At 40.8% G+C, this 24,404-nt stretch overlaps 1 protein-coding gene across 1 annotated transcript in view; it reads left to right on the top strand.

Moving 5' to 3' along the window:
• The first annotated feature begins 320 nt into the window (after positions 1-320).
• The window catches only part of PDE4D (phosphodiesterase 4D), a 559,900-nt gene continuing 535,816 nt past the window's right edge, over positions 321-24,404 (top strand). Inside the window, exon 1 of the mRNA XM_015848747.2 lies at positions 321-478. The gene's annotated coding sequence lies outside the window, so the exon portion shown is untranslated. The remainder of the gene's footprint in view (positions 479-24,404) is intronic.

The raw sequence follows: 24,404 nt of genomic DNA, 5'->3' as shown, positions 1-24,404 counted from the left end.
CTCCTGAGAAGGGCAGTTCTCTTCTGAAATGTTTTGTCTGATACCAAAGTATTTGAATATAATTCTATGTATCTGAACACAATGGAAGATCTGCCTGTTGATTGAAATTTATCCTGTTTATTTCAGCTGTGGAGCTGTGATTTTCCTTTTCCCTCCTTGTTTAGTGTTTCCTTCTCCACACAGAAAGCAATCCCGGATAAGCAGATTAATACGTGGGATAGCTCCTCTACATTGTTCTGTGCCGCACTTCCAGCTTTTCGTAGCCAGTTGGACTTGTTAGGAGGAGCTAACCGATTGGTTGTTTCCTGGGCTCCGTTTCATAAATTATAGCCAGCATGCATGAGCATGATTCCTACAGTTGCAGTAATCCAGAGGCCTGTCAGTTCCTGACTTCATGCGTGTTTATTCCTACTTGTTTTGTAATATTGCCCTGGAATTTCCTGTCTTAGATAGTTTGCTATTGCATCTTCAGGACTCTGTGAGTAATTTTGACTTTTTCAACTTCGATAATTATATATTGTAAACAAGAATGCTTGTGTTTAGAATGTAGTTCATTAGCAACTAAGAATTGCACTTCTGTACTGTATCATCTCATGTACAGTTATCTTTGTAGCTTTCCTCTTGCTAGGGTTAACATTGTTTCAACATGTTGCATGTGGTCAGTGCAGTTGGGGTTCATTCATTTATGAAACGGGCTGTGTTTGTTCCTCACAGTATTTGTGCTTCTACAGTAAAACACAGTGATGCTGCATTACAGCTTGCTTGTACCTAATCAAGGCGTATGGTGTGTTTTATGCTTTTGTACTGTTTGTACACTGTATACTAGTAATTGTGGTTGAGCTATTGAAGGAATGCACAAAATTCCTCATGTACTCTATTATAAAGAACAAACATTTCCCTCCTCTCCCCCTCCCCCCCCCCCCCCCCCCCCCCCGTCTTCTCTACATAAGAGCAGAGATAAAAAACAAAACAGTGAAACAGAAACAAATAAACAGTAAAGCAGTGGTGTTAACATCTGGTATTTAAAACAACTATATAGCTTAATTAGCCTCCCCCCCCCCTTTTTTTTTTCTTTTCTCTTTTTCATGTGGTGCTGTAGTGCTTTTCTTAAGCTGTTCGGGTTGTTTCTGTAGTAAGCTGAATGCCAGCATGTTGGTGTTCACACATTTAAAAACAGAATCTCCGCACAGTGAATTAGAAACCAGTGGGAAATGCTGTTCAGGATCTGTAGTTTAATCTGATGGAGTTATCACAGTGACTCCCTGGTTGGTTTCCTGTGTGACTGGGGCTTAAAACAATGGAGCAGTAGATTGAAATCAGAAACTAGAAAGCTACCAATCTAGTGCTCTACACCTCTCCTGTAAATGCTGCGAGGTCATATCCATTGCTATAAATGCATTAGTTCACCTAAAGGACTTTCCACACTGCTTGTTTTTTCTACTGGAAACATCATTTCATTGTGCGGTGCAGTAAAGCCAGCATCTGTGGGTAAACAGCTTAGGTTCTGCTAAGAACTGCATACTTTCTGCTGGCAGGACAGCAGCCTTCGTTATTTCTTATCAGCTTTCCTTCTTGAAGCTGTAACTTTTCAGTTTTTCAGTTGGATTTGTGTGAGCAGATAATTCTAAAACAGCAGAAGTTCTTCAGAGAGCTGACTCACTCAGTGTAGTGAGTATGATAGCTTCCAGGGGCTTAAAATGCTTTTGCAAAACTTCTGTAAAGTCCATTTTGTAAGCAAACCTTGCTCTTCTGTAAGAGAAGAATAAGAATGCAGCATTGGCAATTCAGTTATCCCTTACTGTACAATTCTAATTTCACATAGTGTTTGGTTACATTTTAGTTAACTCTTGAGTTTATGATCACTATTGAAGTAGAACAGTTTTGTATTGGTAGCCTTATGCTTATTGATCTGTTTGTAAGGAAGATGTGTGTGTATATTTCTTCAAAAGGTCAGTCACACCGTCCTGCAGCAAACGCAATGCTGCTGTTGCACATCTTGCATTGCAATTCTGAGAATCTAGCAGGCCACAGAATGAAAGTCAATTCTGTAGTGACACTGTTGAAAGTACTAGCATTGGATGTGGCTCAGCAAAACAAATTCCTCTGAATCACTTCATGAAGTTGAACAAAAAAATGTTTTGCTTGCACAGGTAGTATTTGTGATAACTTCTGTCAGCTTTACCTTAGTGGTCGGGTATAGTAAATAGCTATACTGTTTATAAATGTACTACAAAACCTAAGCCATAGAGAAATTCATTATACTAGGAAGGTATGCAATCAGTGAGCTGATGTAAAAACTGCTCTTTCTATGAATATTTCTGAAATAAGAAATCATAAGATGTGAAAAGTTTGTTTTAGCATTGTTACTCGGTGACATATGCAAAACTTGGACAGTGTGGTGGTGTGGGCTGAACAGTCAAGTCACATGTCACTTCTCCATTAAATGAATGTTATTCATTTAATGTAGTCGTGTTATTTAAGTCTGAATTGGGCTATGCTACTTGAGGTCAACAGAAATGAGATACACTAACTTATGGAAAAAAATCATTAATATTTTAGGTTAGTTTTTTAAGGCAATATGCGTGCTGCGATGTCAAAAGGGGTGGCGTGGAAAATTGAGTACATGGAGCTGAGTACATGCACTGTTTCAGTACCAGACCTTTACTGATACAGAATTCTCTAGGTAAGATTTGAAATCTAACATACTGCAAGCAGTGCCTACAGGCTGGATCAAAGCCCTTTTGTGCTGGATGCTGTTCAAACAAGTAGTAAAAGGCAGTCCCTGCCCTTACGAGATTATAAACCAAACATGATGGTAGGCACAGGATGGAAGTACGCACGGTTTAAACATAACCTTGGGCAAGTCATGGCAGGTCAGCAGCTCAAGGAGGAATGAAATCCTGGGATATATCTGCTCAATAACATTGTATTTGACATATAAAGAAAAAGAAAAAGAAGTGGGGTATTGGTGTTCCACATTAGGGCATCTGCTCAATCCTAGAAGCAGCATGGATATGTTGTAAGCAACATAATCAAGTCTTTTCTCAGGACTAAGGCAGAATTTATATGCAATGAATCTTGTGCCATTTAATGTATATTTGTTTTCCTAATTCTGAGTTTGGTGCCTGCTGGACTATACACTCTGCTCTTGAGGGAAACTTTGTCCCCTGATTTGTTAAGTGAGCATTTTACATCCACTTTAGGAAGCCCAAAGAGCTATGTTTTTCAGAACTCTTCCAAAAGTTTTTCCCAGTTGCTTAGTAGAGAGTCTCAGACTTGTGTTCTTGTTTAGGACGTGCCAGAAACTTTTCTGTGTAAATTCAAGGAAAAAATACTCATTATAGCTTGGGTATAACCAGTACCCTGAGCCCTACTGACTGAATGCAAGGTACAGATGAAGAAATGGTTTTGTATGTTTTTTGGAAGAGCTTATGGAAAGAACTAAAGTCCCCTTTAAACTGAAGTTTGCTGCACTGCTGTGCTATTGAGTTATCAGTGTAAGCTCACGTGTCCAATCCAGAAAGACGATTTATGCAAAATCTCCAATGTGCTTTGGAAAATTCTTCCGTAAACATTTAGCTTACGAATTTTCAGAACTGTCTGCTCAGTCCAGCACACAATGAATCCTGCTTTGTGTCTGTGTTAGGGGCTCCTGATGGCAGTTAACTGTAAACCATTTGCAGCCAGTAAAACATTTTTTTTCCGTTTGTGCTTCATAGTGCCAGATGTCAGCCCTGGGAAGAAGCTTTCATCCCAAAACTGAAAGCAGACAAACAACAAACAGGCAAACAAAACCACCTCCTTCTTCTTCAGAAAAAAATGTGCCTATCTTTGGCCCTGCCCTTCATGCAGACAACTGCCAAAAGCGGTCCTACAAAGCCACATAACGGTGCAAGCCCTGCAGACTTAAGTCCCAAGTGCTGGGAATTAAGCACATATTCAAACACGTAGAGGACCTGCAAGGGTCTTCCACTGCTTTTGCAATGTAATTACTTGAATTATAGCAGAAAGTAACTTAGAGAACATCACTGTTTTATCTTGGAAATCTTCTTGTGCACCTTGGTTTTACAAATTCAAAATGCTTTGGCTTCATGGAATAATGTATCAAAACGTTTGGGTTGCTGTGGTTTTATGTTACCATCTATCTTTCACAAAAAGCATAAAGGGCTCATAACAAGAAATTCAGAGTTCACACACGCAAAAAAGTGAACTTTGCCTAAAGTGAACTGAATTTTTACTTCTCTCTCTCTTATTTATTATTATTATTATTATTATTATTATTATTATTTTACAGCAATCAGTTTACATTCCTAAATTAGCTCTGTGCAATGCAAAGATTATATCAGAGTTGGAAAATAAGTAGCTGAAGATAAATTAAAAAAAAAAATAAATATTCTTTTTAAATGAGAGAAGTGTTGCTTTCTTCCTTGCTGACTGTTAGGAGTTAAAACAGCCTTGGAAAAAGAACGTAACCACATCAGAACAATAACACATTATATCCTCTTAAGACAGCATAGATGTATCTGTGATATATGTGTTCTGGCAGAGCACTCATCAGATTCAAAGCTGTTGAGTTTGTAGAGAGAGGAGGGGAGAGGAGAAGAAAGTCTGCAGGGAAAAAAAAAGTTCCAATTTTATTTGGCAATAGGAGGAAATCAAAGGAAAGAAATGGGAATGTTGAAGCTAAAATTATCTGTTCAAATGAGTATCTTCAAAGCATCTTGAAAATATTGTTTTATACTTTTAAACAAAGCATGTGACACATCTTTGCCCTGAGGGTAAAAGAAAAATATTCAGGTAGCATTACTAATGAGGCAGCTATGGCATGCTTGTGTAATGCTGCTACACTGACTTTCTGAGAAAGGTAATATGGTGAGTGACTTCAAAGTTGTACGTGTTGTCATTCATCTCAGGTGAGCATTAATGTTTGTGTACATTAAGGAAATCTCCAGCAAAAACAGTGCAGGTTGTTTGAATGTATTCACAGTCTCAGGGTCAAGCATAGGATTGCTTTGGTTTCATTTTGTACATCTGAAGAAGTTACAAACTGTTCTTGTGTGCCTGAGTGAAAGTAAGTGCTGCTGCACAAAGGAGAATACAGATGCGTTTTGCTTTTCAGGCAGTAACACATTCTCTCCCCAAGTAGCAGAGCTGCTGGCTGCTGTGCAGAGAACTCACTGTTCCTTCAGGGTCTCGCTGGAACTTGCTGTTCTCTGTATTAGAAACGATACTGTCTTCTGCATTAAAAAGTCTGCTGAGAGACTTTACCTGCCTCAGTGACTCAGAGATCCAGCAAAGCTCACGTCTGTATTAGCCTGGGATTTGAGTTAAAGCACACTCACAGTCCGTTAGCTTTCGTTTGATGCATCATATCCTATATATGATCTCATGTTTCTCTCCAGTGCTGCTAAGCCCATGAAGACCAAAAATGTTCTTGAATTTTCATCATGAGAGGTTCTCAGTGAAGGCTGCAAGTATACTGTATGAACCCTACCAGGGTCAAATCTAAAATCAATCCAGTTCAGTAATAGGTTTGAAAGATGATAAAAGGAGAGAAATAGCAATGTGTGTCTTGGTATTATCTGTATTCTTTCTGCTTGATGTGTGTTTGGAAGTTGCCAGAGGGAAAGTTAAAATCTGAAGTGGAGGATGAAAAGTAAGATGACTCCATGGCCTCTGACAGAAAAGATTCCAGATGGAGATGCTGTAGGTCCTGCATAGTTGCAGGACAGTTTGATGCATAAACTGAGCTGGCAGAGCCTGAAAGAAGCTTTATACCTTATGCCTTTGCCTGAAGCTTTATATCTTTCTACCGTTTTTGTTTATTTGTTTGTTTTTAAATTGCAATTGATCACTGTATGTAGATATCTGAGACAAGAGGAGTGAGGAAGTCATTTGCTCTTACTATTCAAGATTTTCAGACTGTGAGTCAAGAGGTTCATCACAATAGTTGTACTTCCCTTTTGCTTATTCTGTCTTAGACTAAAGTATAGGCCTTCACTTAACATAAATCTCCCTAGCATCATCATTTCTATAGCATAAAAATAAGTGGATTTTTGCAGGTATTATTTATAATGATATAACCTCAAAACAAAGTTTTGAGTTATGTGTGTGTTGTATGCATATAAAAATACACAGTTACAGATAAAAATCTTACTTTTTTGCTAAATTTATGTGCTGTTTTTAAATTGTAGATGTAAGAGTTCATTCAATTTGCACTGTAATGCTTTTAGTATTAGCGTTTAAAATGTATATTAAGCAAATTGTAAATGTAGTCTTTCTATTTTTTGTCTTGCTATGAAGAGATTTGATCCTTCTTAAGCAGTTTGAAGTTTGGATTTTGGTGGTAAGAGATGAAGATTCATTAATTTACAGGCAACAAATCTGTATTAATCTCTATCCTTATGCCTCTTCTTACCTGCCTCCTGAGTAAAGCAATACAGAAGAGGAAATAAATTTGTATGAAAATGCCTTTTCTACTTTCTTTTTTCTGTGATACGTATGTGGACATAAAACTGCTGTGGTGCGGTGACCCTTACATGTATAAATAATCACCACATGCAGGAAAGCTATAAAATCCAAATTAGATGTGTAACCACTCTTAAATTAAATCAAGGGCTGGATTTTTAATCTTTCTACTTTTCAGTGTCTGAATGCTCTATACGGCTTTTGGATTCAACTCACATGAAGGCCTGAACATCTGTGGCTCATCCACTTAAACAGATGGCAAGATCTGTGATGTCCCAGGCATTCGCAGCGTCTGGCGCAAATGTGTTTTTACATCCACCTATGTTTGACCATTAAAAAGCTTGGCCTTGTTCCAGACTTTTGGTATATAAAATTTCTATCTGCGTGTTATGTTTGAACTTGAGGGACATAAAGTCTGTTATTTGCCTCTGTTATCTCCATATTGATGTTTTCTATAAAGACATTTAATTATGAAGAGAGGGGTATTTGTTAATTACTGACCCGTTTTATGGTAGATTCCCATATAATAGATATAGCACAGCATGTGTGTTACAGTAGAACAATTAAGTGAGATGTGAAAAGATCGGCTATTGATAAGCCACACATTTAATTAAAATGAAAAGGTATTGGATCATCAACCTGATGTTCTGCTAATCAGCACTGTGGATTTTTTATTTAAATGCAATTCTCTCTTTGCAAAGCCTGTTGCTCTGAACAGTCTCCTGATTGCAAAACAAAGTTTGAGAACATAAACCTCAGTCATTACAGCCATTTCCTGAAGCCTTCTCACAGAAATAACACTAAAGTTCTTTTTGAAAACATTCACATTCAGTCGCCTGGTCTTGTGCTGATCTGTGGGAATGCTGTTATGTAGGATAACCCACAGGAAGAGAGTGATACTATTGGCATTTCCCAAAAAGTGCAATACAGACTGAGCAAGTGGCAGTTTTCTAGAAATATTTCTGTGCAAGAAGAATAATGGCAGAGAGCATTTAAAATCATACATATAGGTAGCACTAGAAAATAGCTTTATCATGCAATGGGCTTATGGGGCTTTCTATTCCGGGTTGTAATAGGGGAAAAAAAAAAAAAATTTAAAAAAAAGAAAAAAAGCAATATCAGAAATGGAGGGGAAAGGCATTTTTCTGTAGGACTTTTTGCAATGGTTGTTGGTGTAGTTGGTGGTGTGAGGATGAGTCTGGAAAAATGTATGCTACAACACTTTCAGAATCCATTAATTGAAAAGCCGGGAAATGTCTTCCTCTCTTAAGAATGCATTTAGCAATTGTACTGAGATTTGAAGGCAATGCTTTATGGCTTGAAGTCTTGGTTTTTCTGGAGACGTTGCACTGGCTTCTTTCTGAAATGCTACACTTACATGCTGTTTCTAAATGGGAAAAAACCTGCTTACTTTGGATATTATTTTCCTCTAGATTCAGCTACCAGCTTTAATTCTATCTCTTAGTAAGTTTCATTTCAGCTTAAGAGCAAAATATCACCTTCCAACTCTGTTACTAATGTGTGATAAAATCATTATAAATACTTTACAGTGCTGGCTAAGATACTAAGGTTTTTAATATAATCCCTGGTCTCAGATAGTCTTGATCTGTCTCAGCTATGTGGAGCATTACTTTAAAATTCCTCTCTTCATTTGAAGATTTTCATCCTCAGAATGTTTTCATGGCTCATCACAGTTGCCACCTTCAGAGATATTAAGAAATTTACCACGTGTGTTGTGCAAGCATTAAGATGGCCTGTTCTGGAAAAAAACACCCTTATTGCCTTCAAAGTTTATTCTCCCTAAAATCTCTTTCTTCATGACTTTTTGTATCAAAATTCACTGTAAGGTGGCCACTAGAAGTTATAATTGTGCTTTTTGATAGCAAGCAAAGTTGGTGGTGTTAGTGGGATTGATTTATATATCTATTTACTTATTTTTTATTTGAAATGGTAGCTGTTTGCAAGGCTGCTGTGTCAGAATTCTTAACGAAACAGGGATGAAGTAAACTCTGGACTTGCGGCACAAATCTTGCTCAGCTTTGGGTTCTATAGCCTAAAAATATTATTCAGGCTTTTAGTAGGGGAAAAATGTATGTATAAATATATATTTATATATGTTATTATTTATTCATGGGAATATATACTCATGCATACTTCCCCCTCTGCATCTCTTGAAGAGAGCAAGTGAGATAATGTTGAAATTATGCTTTCTTGCAGAAAATCTTCTGAAGGTGAAATTTCCATAGTATGAAATGTGATGTGTCCACTGTGCTCTAGAGTCTGGCAGGAGCATACAGCAGCAGTATTTGAGGGTATGAAGCCAAGGCGAAGGGAGGAAAATCTGGTGAACCCTTGTTGGATCTTCCTGCTGGGAATGACCCTTGAGAAGTGCCTCTGTTTCTGTTGTCCCTGGCCATCATGCTAGATGACAGTACTGTTCCTTCAAATGTATTTGCAGCTTCTGGCTTTCAGGCATACAAATCTGCCCACTGCATCTGCCTTTTCATCTTACAGAGCAGTATTTTTTTTTTCCAAGTAGCTTCTCAGCCTTCTTCCACACCAACTGACCAGCTCCCTGATCATCTCTCTGCTTGTTCAGGGAGGCAGGCTCTCACCAACTTACTGTGCTATGTTTGCCTAATGAAGGGCAGTTCCCCACGGAAAAACCTTTTGGGTATGAGGAATTCCTCTTCCTGGCATAGGGATTATGCTTTACTTCTTGTGGAATGCGTGCTGCTTGCAGCACCTGCTGTGGGCTTGATACAGGGCTTTGTATCTATAGTTTTGGATGTGGTCCAGTACTACACAAGTACTTTAATCTGGATCAAGTTTCAGCCTTTCTGGGAGGAAATATTTTATCATGTTGAAGAGTAAAAGATGGTTCATTGAAATGAAGGGCAAAGATAGTTTACAGGAGCAAACATGTGGAGGCTGCTAAAAGAACAGGGATAGCAACAAGCTGGGATTAGGACAGTGTGGGGGGTGGAGGACATAAAGATAAGTGTTTTGAGAACAGCTCGAGGACATTTAGTGAGTAAGTGATAAGATGTCCACAAGGCAAGTTAGAACTGGTTTGGGGACTACCCCTCCCACAGGGTCAGAAGTTTACAGCAAGGAAGACTACAAGCCTTCGTGAGGAAGATGATGAGCCTTCATCCCAGAACCACCAGGAGGAGACCCCAACTGCTCATGATGCATGCACAAGGGGGAGGGACTGTATGCTAAGGGATTCTTGGAAATATCATGATGAATATATATATGAAATCTGGGAAAATCATTGATTATGTATTAGTTCGGCCTATATCTGTTCCAAACTTTTGCCCTACAGCTGTGCAGGTTAGGAGGAGCAATCCCCCTTGCATCCAGTGTGCGTGCACTGCTGAAATAAACATACCTGCTATATCTCTTGGGATACAGAATTTGATTTCCGCATGCCAATTTGGCACCACAGATTGGATGCCCTCTGTTCAGCTGTAGGACTGGCTGAGAGGGGGGGATGCCATTGGCATGCGATGATATTTCTTGGAAGGACTCCCCTTCCTCAACCAATCTCTACAGGAACAGACAAGGACCATCCATCAGCGGACTAGGTATGTGTACAGAAATGGCGAACTTGTAAGTTGTGAGGAGGTGTCCTGTGCAGAGTATGAAGGAGCACATATGCTCACTCCCCTGAGGAACCTGAGCTCAAGGTTTGGGTTGCCAGCTGGGGTGGGAAGGCTCCTTGGGGGAGCTCCCATGAAGGGGACCTGTAAGTCATACTTGAGGAAAAGAGTAATAACTTTCCCTTAGGTGACTGGTAATAGGACGGACCTAGGTTCACCCCTCCTATGGGGACAGGATATAATAGGTATGCTGTCAAATAATAATGTTAGTTCTCCTGGCTGTAATAGTGGGAGTTATTTATTGTGTGATCATCATTACCATCTTTTCTGTGTATTTGGTACTGTGTTTTTAAATTATTGTTAATCGAAACATTCAGATTTCAATTAAGCTGGCATTGTGTGTGATTGCGAGTGCATGTGTTGAATACTTCAGATTTGGCATAGCTGCAGGGCAAATGCAGAGTATAACGATTATTGTTGTCTGACTGTCTGTTTGTATGTTTTGTATGGATTTATAAACGGGAATGATGAACACATAGAGGGATGCCTGTTCCATTTGGGGAATGAGTGTCAACCCGTTTATGTACTATTGTGTTCTGCTTGTGAGGAGGTGTGAGGGAGGTGGGTCAGTGCTGATTCTGTGGTGAGGTGTTTGTAACCAAATGATACAGATGGCTGGGGGAAAGTTATACAGTAGTAAGGGTTTTTGTGAGAACTGAAGGACTGTATTGTTTGATTTGTAGGTTTTGAAGGGAATGGGACAAAGTGTTTTGATGGTATAAGGAAGTGTAATTTTTAATGGTATATGGGAGTACAACTGAGGGTATATGGAAGTGTAAATGAGGGTACAAATAGTGGAAGAGTGTTCAAAGGAAAAAGGGTTAAAGAGAAAATGAATTTATCTTCACTAGCATGAGAGCAATCCCGCCAACCCACCATAGACTGTTCCCCCACAAACTGAACTCACAGAGTGAGAGAGAGAGCCAGGGTCAGAGTCTGCTGCTGTAAATAGCGCTGCTTGCAAAGGGGGAGGGTGCAGGCACTGAAAGTGAGAATAGCCCTCATCTGCAGAGATTTAGAAAATCCGAAATCCCAGTGTTATCACTGGATGCCTCTGGAGAGAAGGAGGTGAAACTGAAATATGATGTTAGTAATTTATGTAATGATGAGAGTTTGGAAAGTGAAAAAGTTTGGGAAGGACACAGGCTGAGGAAAGCAAAGATGAGCAAGGTGTAACAGGGATGTCAGGATCAAAGAGAGGTGAACGACATGAGTAAAAATCACAAAACTGACTGGAAACAGAGATAGTAAGGAAACTGTGAATAACAGCAGCTGTTAGAGTTGTGGCTTTAGAGCAGAGCTATTGGACCCAGAGATTCCCTCAGAAAAACGTAGTGGGAAGTCTGGAAAAGCCCAGGGAGGGCTCCACCCCCACTGGACCAAAAGGTGTGCAAACTGCAGGAAAAGGGACACTGGTGGAGAAATCCTACCAAGCTAAGTGAGAGGGAACCTTCTCTGATTGCGAAAGCTGAATGATGGTAACCTGGGAAGTTTACCCTAGCAGATCCACTGGTGAAATTGTAGCTAGGGAAGCAGGATAAGGAGGTTTATTTTCTGGTGGATATGGGTGCTTCTTACCATAGATGATTTTGTAACAGTAGTAGGAGCCCAACATGAAAAAGCTTGTTTTGTGGGATCAATTAAATATAGGATGAGAAAACAAGTAGGAGTACATAAATATTTGTACATGTGAGGTTTGCTAAAACCGTTACTCTGGCAAGACATATTAGAACAAACGGATACAGAGATTAAATTCAATAAAACTGGAGCTAAGGGTCAAATGATATTGACTGATTAAAAACTGTAACTCTGGCTTTAACACAAACTGGGCAAAACAATGTTGTACCCCCAGGAGTTACAGCAATCTCAAATAAGGTGCTCTTATTAGTGGAGGTATCAGGGATACTTGGCAGAGCCAAAAATGAAGCCCTAAATAGAAGTTAAGTCAAAAGCAAGAACCAGCCCAGTCAGGTAAAGCAGTGCCCTTTGAGGATATGTGACTGTAGAAGGATAAAATAAATAATAGGTAACTTTTTGGAGTTTTGATTACTAATTGAATGTGAATCCAAATGCAATACTCCAATTTTGCCAGTTTTTGCAAAAATTTTTGATAGCAAGTGCTGTAGTTTGGTACAACACTTGAAGGCAAGTAATAGAATTGTTGAATGCATACACTCAGTGGTGGCAAATCCATGCACTTTATTAACCCAGTTAAGGAATGAATAGGTGGAGTTTACCTTCTGGATTTGAAGGATGTTTCTTCTGCCTGGTTTGGCCAAAGGAAGCCTAAGTTATTTGCCTTTGAATAGGAAAGCCCTAATATGGGGAGAAGAGACTCAGTTAACCAGGACAGTGTTACCCAGGGTTGTGAGAACAGGTTAATGATGTTTGAAAACTGGTCTGAGACCTGAATTCCTCCATCCCAGGGTGGATCTCTACGGCAGTGCATGGATGCCACAGCAACAGGAGAGGACTATGTGCAATGGACTGTAGGACTGTTTGCTGAGTTTCTTGGTTTAAATGATTATCAAGTTTTTCAACAGAAAGCACAACTAACTCAGCAGCAAGTGACGTATTTGGGATAGGAGATGACAGCTGGACTTTGAACCTTAAGGACTGCCAAGAAAGAAGCCATCTGCTCAACCCCTGAGCTGCAAACTGCCAAGGAACTCCATACGTTCCCAGGAATGGCAGGATGGTGCCAACTGTGGATACACAGCTACAGCTCCAAACAGCTTGATGAAGTGAGTAAGGGAAGGCCAGGGTTCCTGAGGGCAGTGGCTGCACTGGTGCTCAATATTCAAGAAGCCCATCAATCTACACTGGGCCAAAGGATACCAGTTTTAATATCTCATGCAGTGTTTACTGTATTGGTGACAAAAAGGGGGACATTGGTTCATTGGTTCTCACCCCAAAGATTCCTGAAATACCAGGCCATCCTGGTAGAGTAGGATGATGTAGAAATAATTATAAGTAATATTGTCAATACAGTATCTTTCCTCAGTGAAACTCCTGGAGAACCAATATTCATGATTTGCACCCAGCTTGTGCACATCGCTGAAACAAGCATAGCTGCTCTATATCTCTCGGGCTATAAAGTTTGATTTCCTCACGTTAGTGTTGCTTCAGGGAAGCAGCTGATATTCATAAAAAGTCAAAAGTCCAAAATTTGGATCAATAGTTCCTTAGGAAATCTGAAGTAACATACTGATGTTGCTTCAGGGAGTTAATTCATGAGCAGACATTCTGTGAACAGAAAATTGTTTCTGGCTAATAAAAGGTACAATACCAGTATATCATATACATTGCATATACAGTGTACTATTCATGTGACTGAGTGGAATAATTCTAGCCCTGGAACTACAATCAAAACGTAGAGGTGCTGCTTTGAGTGTGAAATTTTACTGACACATGTACCAAATGTTTTAGTGCGCTATACTCTGTGATGATTAGTTTCACTAATGGCTGAATTAAGACAGTTGAATTGAGAAGCAAATCATATCATTGTGATAGAATGACAACTTATCATAATATACTGGTTTTATCATTGTTCCTTTTTTTCCTTCCTAGCTGCTACTTAAATTCATTTTCTCATCATTCAGATATGTACGTCATCAGCTGTCAAACAGTAATTTTGGAATTCAGTTACTCAGTTTTATCTATAAAAGTCAGTGGAATAGCTTATATAAGACCATGTAAATAATCAGGTTGCAAATAACCTATTTTAAAAGCACAATGGTAAAAGCATTTACAGTATTAAGCCCTTCATGAAATGATTTTAAAACCTGATTATTTTGAAAGCCCTAGATTTGAACAAAGCCATGGGCAGGCTTGACACCATACTCAGTTCTAAAAGTCAAGAAACAATGATGTTTTATATTTACTGTGCATCCAGTACCTGATTTCAATTCTGATCTCCGAAACTAAAGTGAAGATCACAGAAAACATGCAGCTGCAGGAAGACTTTAGGGTTACTGCTGCCAGTTATTACTCTGCAGATCACTCTATAAAGGAAAAGGAACAGTCTTGGGCAACCATTTCAGATACACTTTCTGCCTGCTCTGCAGAATCATGGGTTTAAATTCAGGTTTTTTAAAGAAGATTTTAGTCTGCTGATTACATCTGTCTGTGTGTCCACGTCTCTCCTCTTCCTGTACTTCAGTCTAGTCCTCACCTTTGACAATTTCTCCTGTATTTCCTTTTGTCAGTCTATTACAGAATTTTCTCTCTTCTCATTAGCCATATTGATTTTAATTCCTACTTACCTCTGTTATTCCATCCTTCCCATCACTTCTCCATGTCAATCTTTATCTCTTCTTTCCAGGCACTTTGACTCCCTGATGTATTGCCATAGTTCAATACTTGCCATGACTCAAAATCATGATCAATCTTGAGGAGAGTCTTATTGGTTAAAAATACCTGCACCTGCTCTGTATTTGGGATATCAGTCCACTACAACTACCTTGTTGTAGGCATGTCAGCTGCACTGATAATGGAGCTGCAAACATACAAAAAATAAAATAAAATAAAATAATTTCAGCAATCTTGAAACCTATCCTCAAATTCTTTTGTCAAAACAGAAAGCACAGCTGCATATTTTTCACTGTTCACAGGACTGTGTTTAGCCAGTGTATCACAATGCATGAAATAACTTGCCATAACTTAGAAACAGAAATCAAACAAATCATAGAATTGCTGAGGTTGGAAAAGACCTTCAAGATCATCATGTCCAACCACAACCTAACGATACTACCCTAACTCTAACAACGCTCTGCTAAATCATGTCACCACATCCAAATGGTTTTTAAGCACATTCAGGGACTGATGACTCAACCACCTTCCTGGGCAGATTATTCCAGTGCTTAACAACCCTTTCTGTAAAGAATTTCTTCCTGACATTCAACCTAAACCTCCTCTGGCTCATCTTGAGGCCATTTCCCCTCATTCTGTCACCTGTCACTGCTCTCACTGCAATCACCTTTCAGGTATTAGAAGAAAACAATAAGGTTTGCCGTCAGTGTCTTCTTCCCTGGACTAAACAGCCCCAGTTCCTTTAGTCTCTCCTCATAGGGGATATTCTCCAAGCCCTTCACAATCCTTGTTGCCCTTCTCTGAACCTGCTCCAGCACCTCAGTGTCCTTTCTGTACTGAAGTGCCCAAAACTGAACACAGTACTCAGGGTGAGGCCTCATCAATGCTGACTACAGTGGCAGGATTTCTTTTCTAGTCCCTTTTTGTCAGGCAGCTTTCCATCTTCTTCTCTCCAAGCCCATAGGTTTGCCTGGGGTTGCTGTGACCAAAATACAGGAACCAACACTTGGCCCTATTGAAACTCTTAGTTTACCTTTGGCCCACTGATCCAGTCTATCCACGTCCCTCTGTAGCGCCTTTCTGTCCTCCATCAGATTGACACTTCCCTCCCAACTCGAGCTGGCACTGCTCTGATTTCAGCTCAGACTGCGCCGATCACACACTGATGTTAGGTTCTGTGGGAGATAGGTGCACACCACAGGTTGGGGCCAGCTGCTCAGCAAAGCACAGCACTGCCATGATGGCATGAGCCGCATGTGTCCTGCAGGTTGGACACGCCTGTGTTTAGGGAAATGGCACTCCAAACAAATAATGTTTGGCGAAATTTATCAGCAACTGAAAATGGATTCACATGAGAAGAGCAGTAAAGGAATTTAATCTAAGGGTTTTGTAGCCTGAGGACTGTTAACAGCCCTTATCCTGTGAGCCTTGTGCTGTTTCCATGAGGATGATAAGATATGTGTTGTGAGCTTCAGAAAGCTTTGGGAGGGGAAGCCCCCCTAGCATCAAAGATGTGGTGGGATGAGGCCTTATGGCAGCCAGTTTTATGGTGATTAAATGACGGCCTCTGTGGCAGTACTTTCTGCTATGCTTTCTCTTGTAGATGGGAGTTGTTTTACACAGTTGCCCCTAAACAAGCACAGGTGTTTGCTGTAGTCTGACAAAGCACAGCTGAGTACATGCATTAGCTTGGCTTGAGCTACAGCTGACCATCTGGACCCTGAATTTCTAAAGGATTCTTTCCAAATCAGGCTTAGTGTTCCCCTCTGCTTCATAGTCATCTGGTTTTAATTCCATTTCTTGGGAAATATGTTACTGATATGTACAGGGCAGATTCTGTACAAAGAGCAATATTTTGCCCTTAATATAGAGCTATTTTATAGCAGTCTTTATTTATTTACTTATTTATCAATCTAGTTCAAATAAAAACATGGTTCTCCCAACTCCTGTGTGCACTGAAAAGCATTTTTCAAAGCTTTGCAAAAGCTTTTAAGCAGAAATGGAAGCTTTAAATTCAGGATTAGGGCGTTAATTTCTCACACCAAATATTTTAAGGCGGTTGTGTAAATCTTGTAAGTGCCACCAATTTTGTATTTCTTAAAATAAAAAAAAAAAAAGAGAAATCCGAGGTAATACTTTCTATTTCCTGCTTCACTGTACCATGTGGATTGTAAGTGATAACAGAATAGAATAATTTGGTTAAAACAAGACAGATTTACAAAAGTATCTCCCTAGATCCAGTCTCTCCTCTCCAGAGTGAAGTCAGGAATGAATCTTCATCTCGAAATGTATCTCAGAGCTGTCTAAAAATATTTTAAAGTGCACAGAGTTCTCTCAATTCCTTGAGAGAATACCTATTTTGTTGAACATCCGACTAATACTTGTGACACTATAAACTTGTACGTGCACCATAAAATCAGGAAAATATTATGTTTTTGTTAACAATCTTCTGTATTCTTTTATAGTAGATAAAATTACAGGTTGAGTTTGGAATGGACCTCTGGGGATCAACACCCAGATCAAGCAGGGTCACCTAGAGCAGATGGCTCAGGTGCATGCCGTCAGCTATCTCCAATAATGTTTCTGAAATCTTATTTTACTTCTCTATTTTTCTATTATCAGTATATTTCCCCAACTTAAGCTTTTAGGAAAGTACCTATTACCCTGTATTTGGTAGGGATATAATTCCTCTGGTGGGAAGATATTTTTCCCAGTGATTTTTCCCTAAAAACAACTTGTGTTCCTTAGATGAAATAGGGACAAAAGTTCTAAGGCTATGGGTTATGGCTAAGTTTGATAATTCTTTTAGAAATAAGTTGGAAGGGGGGGGGGGGGGGAAGAGGGAAAAAAAAAGGGATTTTCTCTGGGCTAACTCAGTTATCATAGACACAGAGACCTGAGATAGTACTATGTCAACAAAATATGATAATTTACAATAAATAACAAGGATGTCCTGACTCTAGCCAGCAAAAACTGGGGCAAACAGGAAAGAAAAACATGTATCTGAGTTTATCCCCAAACAGTTTGCAGAATAAAGGTTATTATCATTAGTATGCATCTCTAGAATGAACAGGCTCACTCTTTGTTGACCGAAAGATAAAAGATCTGCAGATCTTTGTATGTATTTCTATAGTAAAAATACACATTGCCATATTGAGAAGAATGTAGTGGTAAATACTTGGATATTTACCCATGGTGGAGTACTGCCTACCCTACTTTGTTCTTTACTTTTGTTGTTCTTCCTTTATTGAATGTTTATATATTGCACAGCTGCTGGCATTTGTAACTTTCAGATTAATCTCTGTATGCCCTTTGTTCAGATATTACACTGCACTGAAGGGAGGAATGTGTAGAATAAATCTTTTTAAAAACAGTAGATAAAGTACATATACTAAAATGTTGTTTATATGATTTCATTAAAAGTTGTAAGTATTTAGAAACTGCTTTAGACTGAAATAGGAAGTCAAGTGATGGACTTTGCTGACCGAAATAGTCTTCTTCAGTGATGAGGAGAACTCGAGTGACGGTAACAAGTTACAGTCCTGCAGGAATATCTCACATCATCAGCTACTCTTTTTTAAAGCCTAAGTTAAATCTGTAAATACTTGGCATTGGTTGTATCTGAGCTGAGTTTTGTCAGAAGATTTTGTGAGACACGTTTCTTAAACAAGAGCTCACATCTCTACCTACTAAGTGCATGTATTGTCTCCACGGAGTGCCATCATGATAAAATACAGGATGTATTTTGTGCTTAGTGGGCTGATGTCCCAATTAATAAAACAGCTGCAGTGGATGTAGTCTATCCAGATCTCCCTCTGCAGATACTTTCTGTGCTACAGAATCACATAGGATGGAAAAGACCAGACCAAGCATGGTGACTCAGTTTTCCTGCACATGGCATATAACAGTACTGAAGATGACCTGCTCCGTGACCTTCCCTGGCAGCAGGGTCGGACTGACAGGTGTGTAATTCCCAAGATCCTGCTCTCTGCCCTTCTCATAGATGAGCATCATATTTGCCAGCCTCCAGACTACTGAGTCCTTCCTGCTAGTCCATGATTTTTGGTAAATGATTGAAAGTGTCTAGGTGAGCACTTCTGCCAGCTACCCCAGTACCCTTTTTTGGATCCCGTCTGACTCTGTAAGATTAGTGTATGTACATTTCTCCTTGCATTAAGAGAGTTTCATTGTGCTAGATTCTGTTTTTGTCTAGGCTTTGTGCAATATCTCCATCTCTTCAACACAGAGCAAGACCTTGTGCCGGACACAGTACTCCTGCAGGCCTGGCATCCCCAGCACTGAGCAGAAGAGAAGAATCCCCTGTCTCAGCCTCCTAATGCAGCCTTCTTTGCCACAGGCTCACATTGCTGGTTCATGTTCCATTTGGTGTCTCCCAGGACCACAAGGGGCTTTTCTGCAGACCTAAGAGGGAACAGCTGCAGAAACAAAGTGGGGAGAGCATTGCAGGCTGCACAGGTCACTGTCTCCAGAGGTGGGGTAGTCCTTGTGGGCTATGAGACAAGAGCATTTAGTGATGGGCAATTGTTATGAGGAAACGCCACTCAGAGGCTTGTGGAAATGTGTGAGGTTCCCCAAAAGCTTTCCTGGGGAAGGTCTGAAGGTGGGAACATGGGAAGCTGGATGAGGAAGGAAGCAGGGGGCTCAAGGATCTCACTTTTCTCTCTGTCAGAATCTCAGCTCCATGGAGTGCCACAGTGGTAATATAAAGGATTCCCTTTGTGTTTAGATGGCTGATATGCTCCTTGATAAAACAGTCATAATGACTGGTGGTCTGAATTGGCTGAAGATGAGCAATTGGACAACAGGGGCCATGTAGAGTCTGCCTGCAGGCTCAGGCTGATTCTTTAGCACTTATTTATGTGTCATTTATTGTAGTCCTTAACCTGCTGAGTGTTTATAAGTCAAAAAGGTAGATTTGGCTAAATAATGCTGGGTTTCCAAGGGAAGAACATTGTAATGTTGGATATTAGGAAAAGTTTTGTTTCAGAAAGAGTGAAAAATGGTAAGGTATTGGAAGAGTCTTCACAGGGAAGTGGGGGAGTCACCGTCCCTGGAGGTGTTCAAGAAGTGTGGAGATGTAGCATATGGTCATTGAGGGACACAGTCTGTGTGGATGGTGGTAGGCGATGCATCAATGGTTATATTAGATGACCTGGGCTGCAGCTCTGGCAGGGGCGTATGCACCACCTACCCTGGTCATGACCAATGCCTCCACTCAGATGGAGCTTCTAAAGGAAGAAACATTTTGCAGATCATGCTCTGTGGGAAGTGGCTGGACCTTGCTCCCGGAGAAGAGGCGAGTGGCAAACTCGCCTGTGTAAGATGTGCCCAGGTGGAGGACGTCCTGTGACAGCTGACTGACCTGCAGGAACAGTCAAAAGGCTGTTGTGCTATCAGGGAGGCAGAGACAGAGTCAGCCAGATTCACATGCAGCCTGCACTGAATCCACAGTCCAGGGCCAAACAGCCCCAAACTCCCCTGCTGGCATATCCAGCTGGAGGGGAAACAAACAGTGATGAGAAATGCCAAATTGCTATGAGAAAGACTAACAAGAGGAAAAAGCCTGCCTCAAAGCCTGAGGTGCCTCTGCAGAACCACTTCACAGTTCTCCAGGCTGAGGAGGAAAAAGAAACAATAACAAGTAAGTTGTCTGGACTGAGTAAGGCAGCCAGACCTCCCTGATGCATAACAACTACCGCAACTAAGAAAAAGCAGTGGGTGATAGTGGTGGGAAATTATCTTTTGAGGGGTACAGCAGCATCCATCTGTTGCCCTTACCTGGGATCTAGAGAGATCTGCTGCTTTCCTGGGGCTGCTATCAACTGTGTGACAGAGAGACTGCCAGACCTTGTACGTCCCACAGACTACTACACTCTGCTGCTGTTTCACATAGGCACCAGTGACACAGCTGTCAGCAACCTGAAGAATATCAAGAGGGACTACAAGGAGCTGGGAGCAGCAGTGAAGAACTTGGGATAACAGTAATCTTCTTGTCGGTCCTCCAGGTTAGGGAAATGAGGAAGGAAAGGTCTGACAGAATTGAGAAATCAGTAAATGGTTAATAAGGGAGTGGTGTTGTTGTGAACAGGGCTTTGGCTACTTACATCACAAAACTAATTCTGAGAAATCTGGTCTTTTGTGGGATGATGAGGTTAATCTGGGCAGACCATATTTGGCAGCAAGCTTTCCAAATTTGATGAGGATGGCTAAAGCGATAGAATTGCTAGGGGTCAGGATCCTCAAATCATTGCACTTTGAGGCTGATGATGGTAATGGATGCCCTGGGCCTGGAGCTGGATCACAGGCCAGTAAGACAGCACCTAAGGTGCAGGATAAGGGAACTCTAATTGGTAAATCAGCCTCAATGGGAGCCCAACTCAAGTGCTTGTACACCAATGTGCAGAGCACGGGGAACAAGCAGGAGGAGCTGCAGGCATGTGAATTCCTATTGGGCTATGATGTCATTGGCATCATGAGACATTGTGGGATGACTCACACAACTGCAATAGATGGTATAAAGTCTTCAGGAAAGACAGAGAGGGGAGAAGGGGAGGGGGCCCTCTGTATCAGTGACTACCTAGAGTCCATGGAGCTCCACATAACAATAAACAAGGAGCTGATAAAGAGCTAATGGGTTAGGGTTAAAGGGAAGGCAGGGGAAGGAGACTTTATAGTAGGGGTCTGCTACAGGCCACCTGATCAGGAAGACCAAGTGAATGAGGCCCTCTATAAACAGATAAAAACAGCTTCACATTCACAAAACATGGTCCTCATGGGAGACTTCAACCACCCTGATATCTGTTGGAGGGACAGTATTAATGTGCAACAGAAAACAAAGAGGTTCCTGGAATGTGTTGATGATAACTTCCTCTTCCAAGTAGTACAGGAACCCACAAGAAAAGGTGCTATGCTGGACCTTGTCCTCACCAGTGAGGAAGAGCTGGTGAGTAACGTGAAGGTCAGGGATAGCCTCAGCTGCAAAAAAAAAAAAAAAAAAAAAAAAAAAAATGGTGGAGTTCAAAATCCTTAGGGTGTCAAAGAGGATGCACAGCAAGCTTGCTACTCTGGACTTCAGGAGAGCAGACTTTGAACTCTTCAGGGAAATGTTTGGCAAGGTGATGTGGGATAAAGCCCTGGAGGGAAGAGGGGCCCAAGAAAGCTGGTCAGTATTCAAGGACCATCTCCTCCAAGCCCAGAAGCAGTGCATCCCAAGATGAAAGGCAGGCAAGAATAGCAGGAGGCCTCAGTGAATCAACTAGGAACTCCTGGACTAGCTCAAAAAGAAAGCCTATAGGGAGTGGAAGCAGGAACAGGTTATCTGAGAGTACTACACAGAAGCTGTTAAGGCAGCCAGGGATCAGGTTAGGAAAGCTAAAACTCAGACAGAATTAATTCTAACTAGGGACTTTAAGAGGAACATGAAGACATTCTAGAGGTATATCAGTGATAAAAAGAAGGTCAGGGAGGATGTGGGCCCTCTCTGGAAGGAAACTGGAGACCTGGTCACAAGGGATACAGAGAAAGCTGAGGTGCTCAATGACTTCTTTGCCTCAGTCTTCACTGGCAAGGGCTCTAGCCACACCACCCAAGTTGCAGAAAGCAATGTTAAGAACTGGGAGAAGGCAGATCTCCCTGTTGTAAGTGAAGATGAGCTTCGAGACCACCTAAAAAACCTGAAGATGGAGAAGTGGACCTAACGAAATCTATCCTTGGGTTCTGAGGGAGCTCAAAGATGAACTTGCTGAGCCGCTATCCATCTGCTGAAGTTTCCTGATTGGAAAAGGAGAAACATAACCCCCTATTTTCAAGAACAGGGAAAAAAAAAAAAAAAAAAGATCCAGGACTTGCCAGGGGCTATGCTGCTCCTGAGCTCTGTATTCCTGCAGTGCAAGTGGGGAACACTGGTGGTGTCACTACAGAGTGCCCAGAACACTGAGGACTGTCAGGGAAGGACTTGCCCCTTGTTGCATTCATGGGCAAGTTGTCTTGTTTAGTCTCCTGAACAGTGAAGAAGTGTTTTCTGGTGTTAGTCTGAACCTCTATCTGCTGTGTTCCATTGTGCCCATTGCCTCTTCTTCTGTCACTGGTCACCACTGAAAAGAACCTGGCTCCATCTGCTTTGCACTCTCCCTTCAGATATTTATACACCTTGATGAGATCCCCTGAGCCTTCTTCCTGATGAAGAGTCCCAGCTCTCAGCCTTCCATCATAGGAGAGACACTCCATTTGCTGCTTTACCTTAGTGGCCTTTTCATAGAAATTCAGAATCATGAGGATGGATAAGACCCTATAGATCAAGTCCAACTTTCCACTTAACACTACCAAGTCCACCACTAAAATGAGTGTCACATCCACACCCTAAGAGTCACATCCATAGGTCTCCAGTGCCTCCAGAGCTGGCAAATCCACTCCTTCCCTGTGCAGCCTGTTGCAATGCCTGATCAGACTTTCTGTGAAGAAATTATTCTCAATATCCAACCTAAATCTCCCTAGAGTTAATTGAGGCCCTTTCCTCACATCCTATCACTCTTTACCAGATAAGAGATTGATGCCCATCTGTCTGCAGCTTCCTTTCAGGAAGTTGTAGAGAGCAATGAGGTCTCCCCTCCTTTCCACTAGACCAGTCAACTCTAGTTCCCTCAGCTGTCAGTCATAGTTCTTATGTTTCAGTCCCTTCAGCAGCTTTGTTGCTCTTCTCTGAATGAGCTCCAGAATCTCCATACCCTACTTGAAGTGAGGGGCCTGAAGCTGGCCACAGTACTTGAACTGCATTCTGTATAAGCAGGCCAAGGACAGGACAGTCACTTTCCAAGGCCTGATGGCCACCTGATTTCTAATGCAGGCCAGGAGACACTGGTCTTCTTGGTCCACTTGGCACATGTCTGGCTTGTGTTCAGATAGATTTTGACCAGCACCAAGAAGTCTTTTTCTGCTGGACAGCTTTCAAACTGATCTCCCAGCCTGCACCACTGCATGGAGCTGTTACAACTGGGGAGAAGTGCCTGGCTTTTAGCTGGTTGAATGTCATACAGTGGGGTGCAGCCCATCAGTGCAGCCAATTCAGATTCCTCTGCAGTTCAACACTTCTTTTCAACTTGATGTTGTCTTTAGATTTACTGAGGAGTGCTCAGCTATTCCACTGCTTGCTCATCTACACAATAAATGTTTCCCAGTGTTCAGAGAGAACCTTTGTCACTAGTGTTTCATTGTGCCCACTTTACTCTTCTCCCAGAATCACTGCAATTAACCTTTATTGGGTGGCTCTTAAGCTTTCCTGCTATGACGAAGAGATACACTCCATCATCTTATTTACCTTTGCTGAACTCTTTCCAGGAGCTCTGTTAGGTTACTTTTGAAGTTATATGACAAAGGTTTTTTAAGCTTCTCTCTCTCTTTTTTTTTTTTCTTAATTTTTTTAATACACATTTGCATTTTTGAAACTGCAAACAATTAGTAAAAGAAGACAAATTCAAATTTGCCCTCATCAACTAATAAGAAGATTTTGAAAATGAATGAATTGTAATATTTAAGTAAATGGTTTGAATAATGTGACTAAGATTATAGTATTGTGAGCTTTTTTATCTTTTTTTTTTTTCTTTGTCTGTGATTGTAATTGGAAATATGAATTATTCTTCTTTTGTCATCCCTCTCATTCCTCACCATCAAGTTTTCAGGAAAGTATTCAACTTTGAATGCCAGAAATAGACCACCAGCTGTTTTTATTAAAGTCCTGTATAGTGTCATAACCTACAGAATGTAATAAAGAAGAATGTAATACTGTGCTCCTATGCAGCTCTCAAAGCATATTGTGAGTTTTCTTGAAGTGTGAAACTTTCTCAGCTGGTATTTATTTAGCAGTGGAAGAACTTGTAGAAATGAAGTTAGTGTCAAGCAGAACTGAAAATTATTGGAGCCTTTTCCTTATTATAGCAGGCTTCA

This window comes from Coturnix japonica, chromosome Z (assembly GCF_001577835.2).
Source record: "Coturnix japonica isolate 7356 chromosome Z, Coturnix japonica 2.1, whole genome shotgun sequence".
NCBI lineage: Eukaryota > Metazoa > Chordata > Aves > Galliformes > Phasianidae > Coturnix > Coturnix japonica.
The sequence above is the reverse complement of the archived record's forward strand: the minus strand, read 5'-3'. Positions and strand labels throughout refer to the sequence as shown.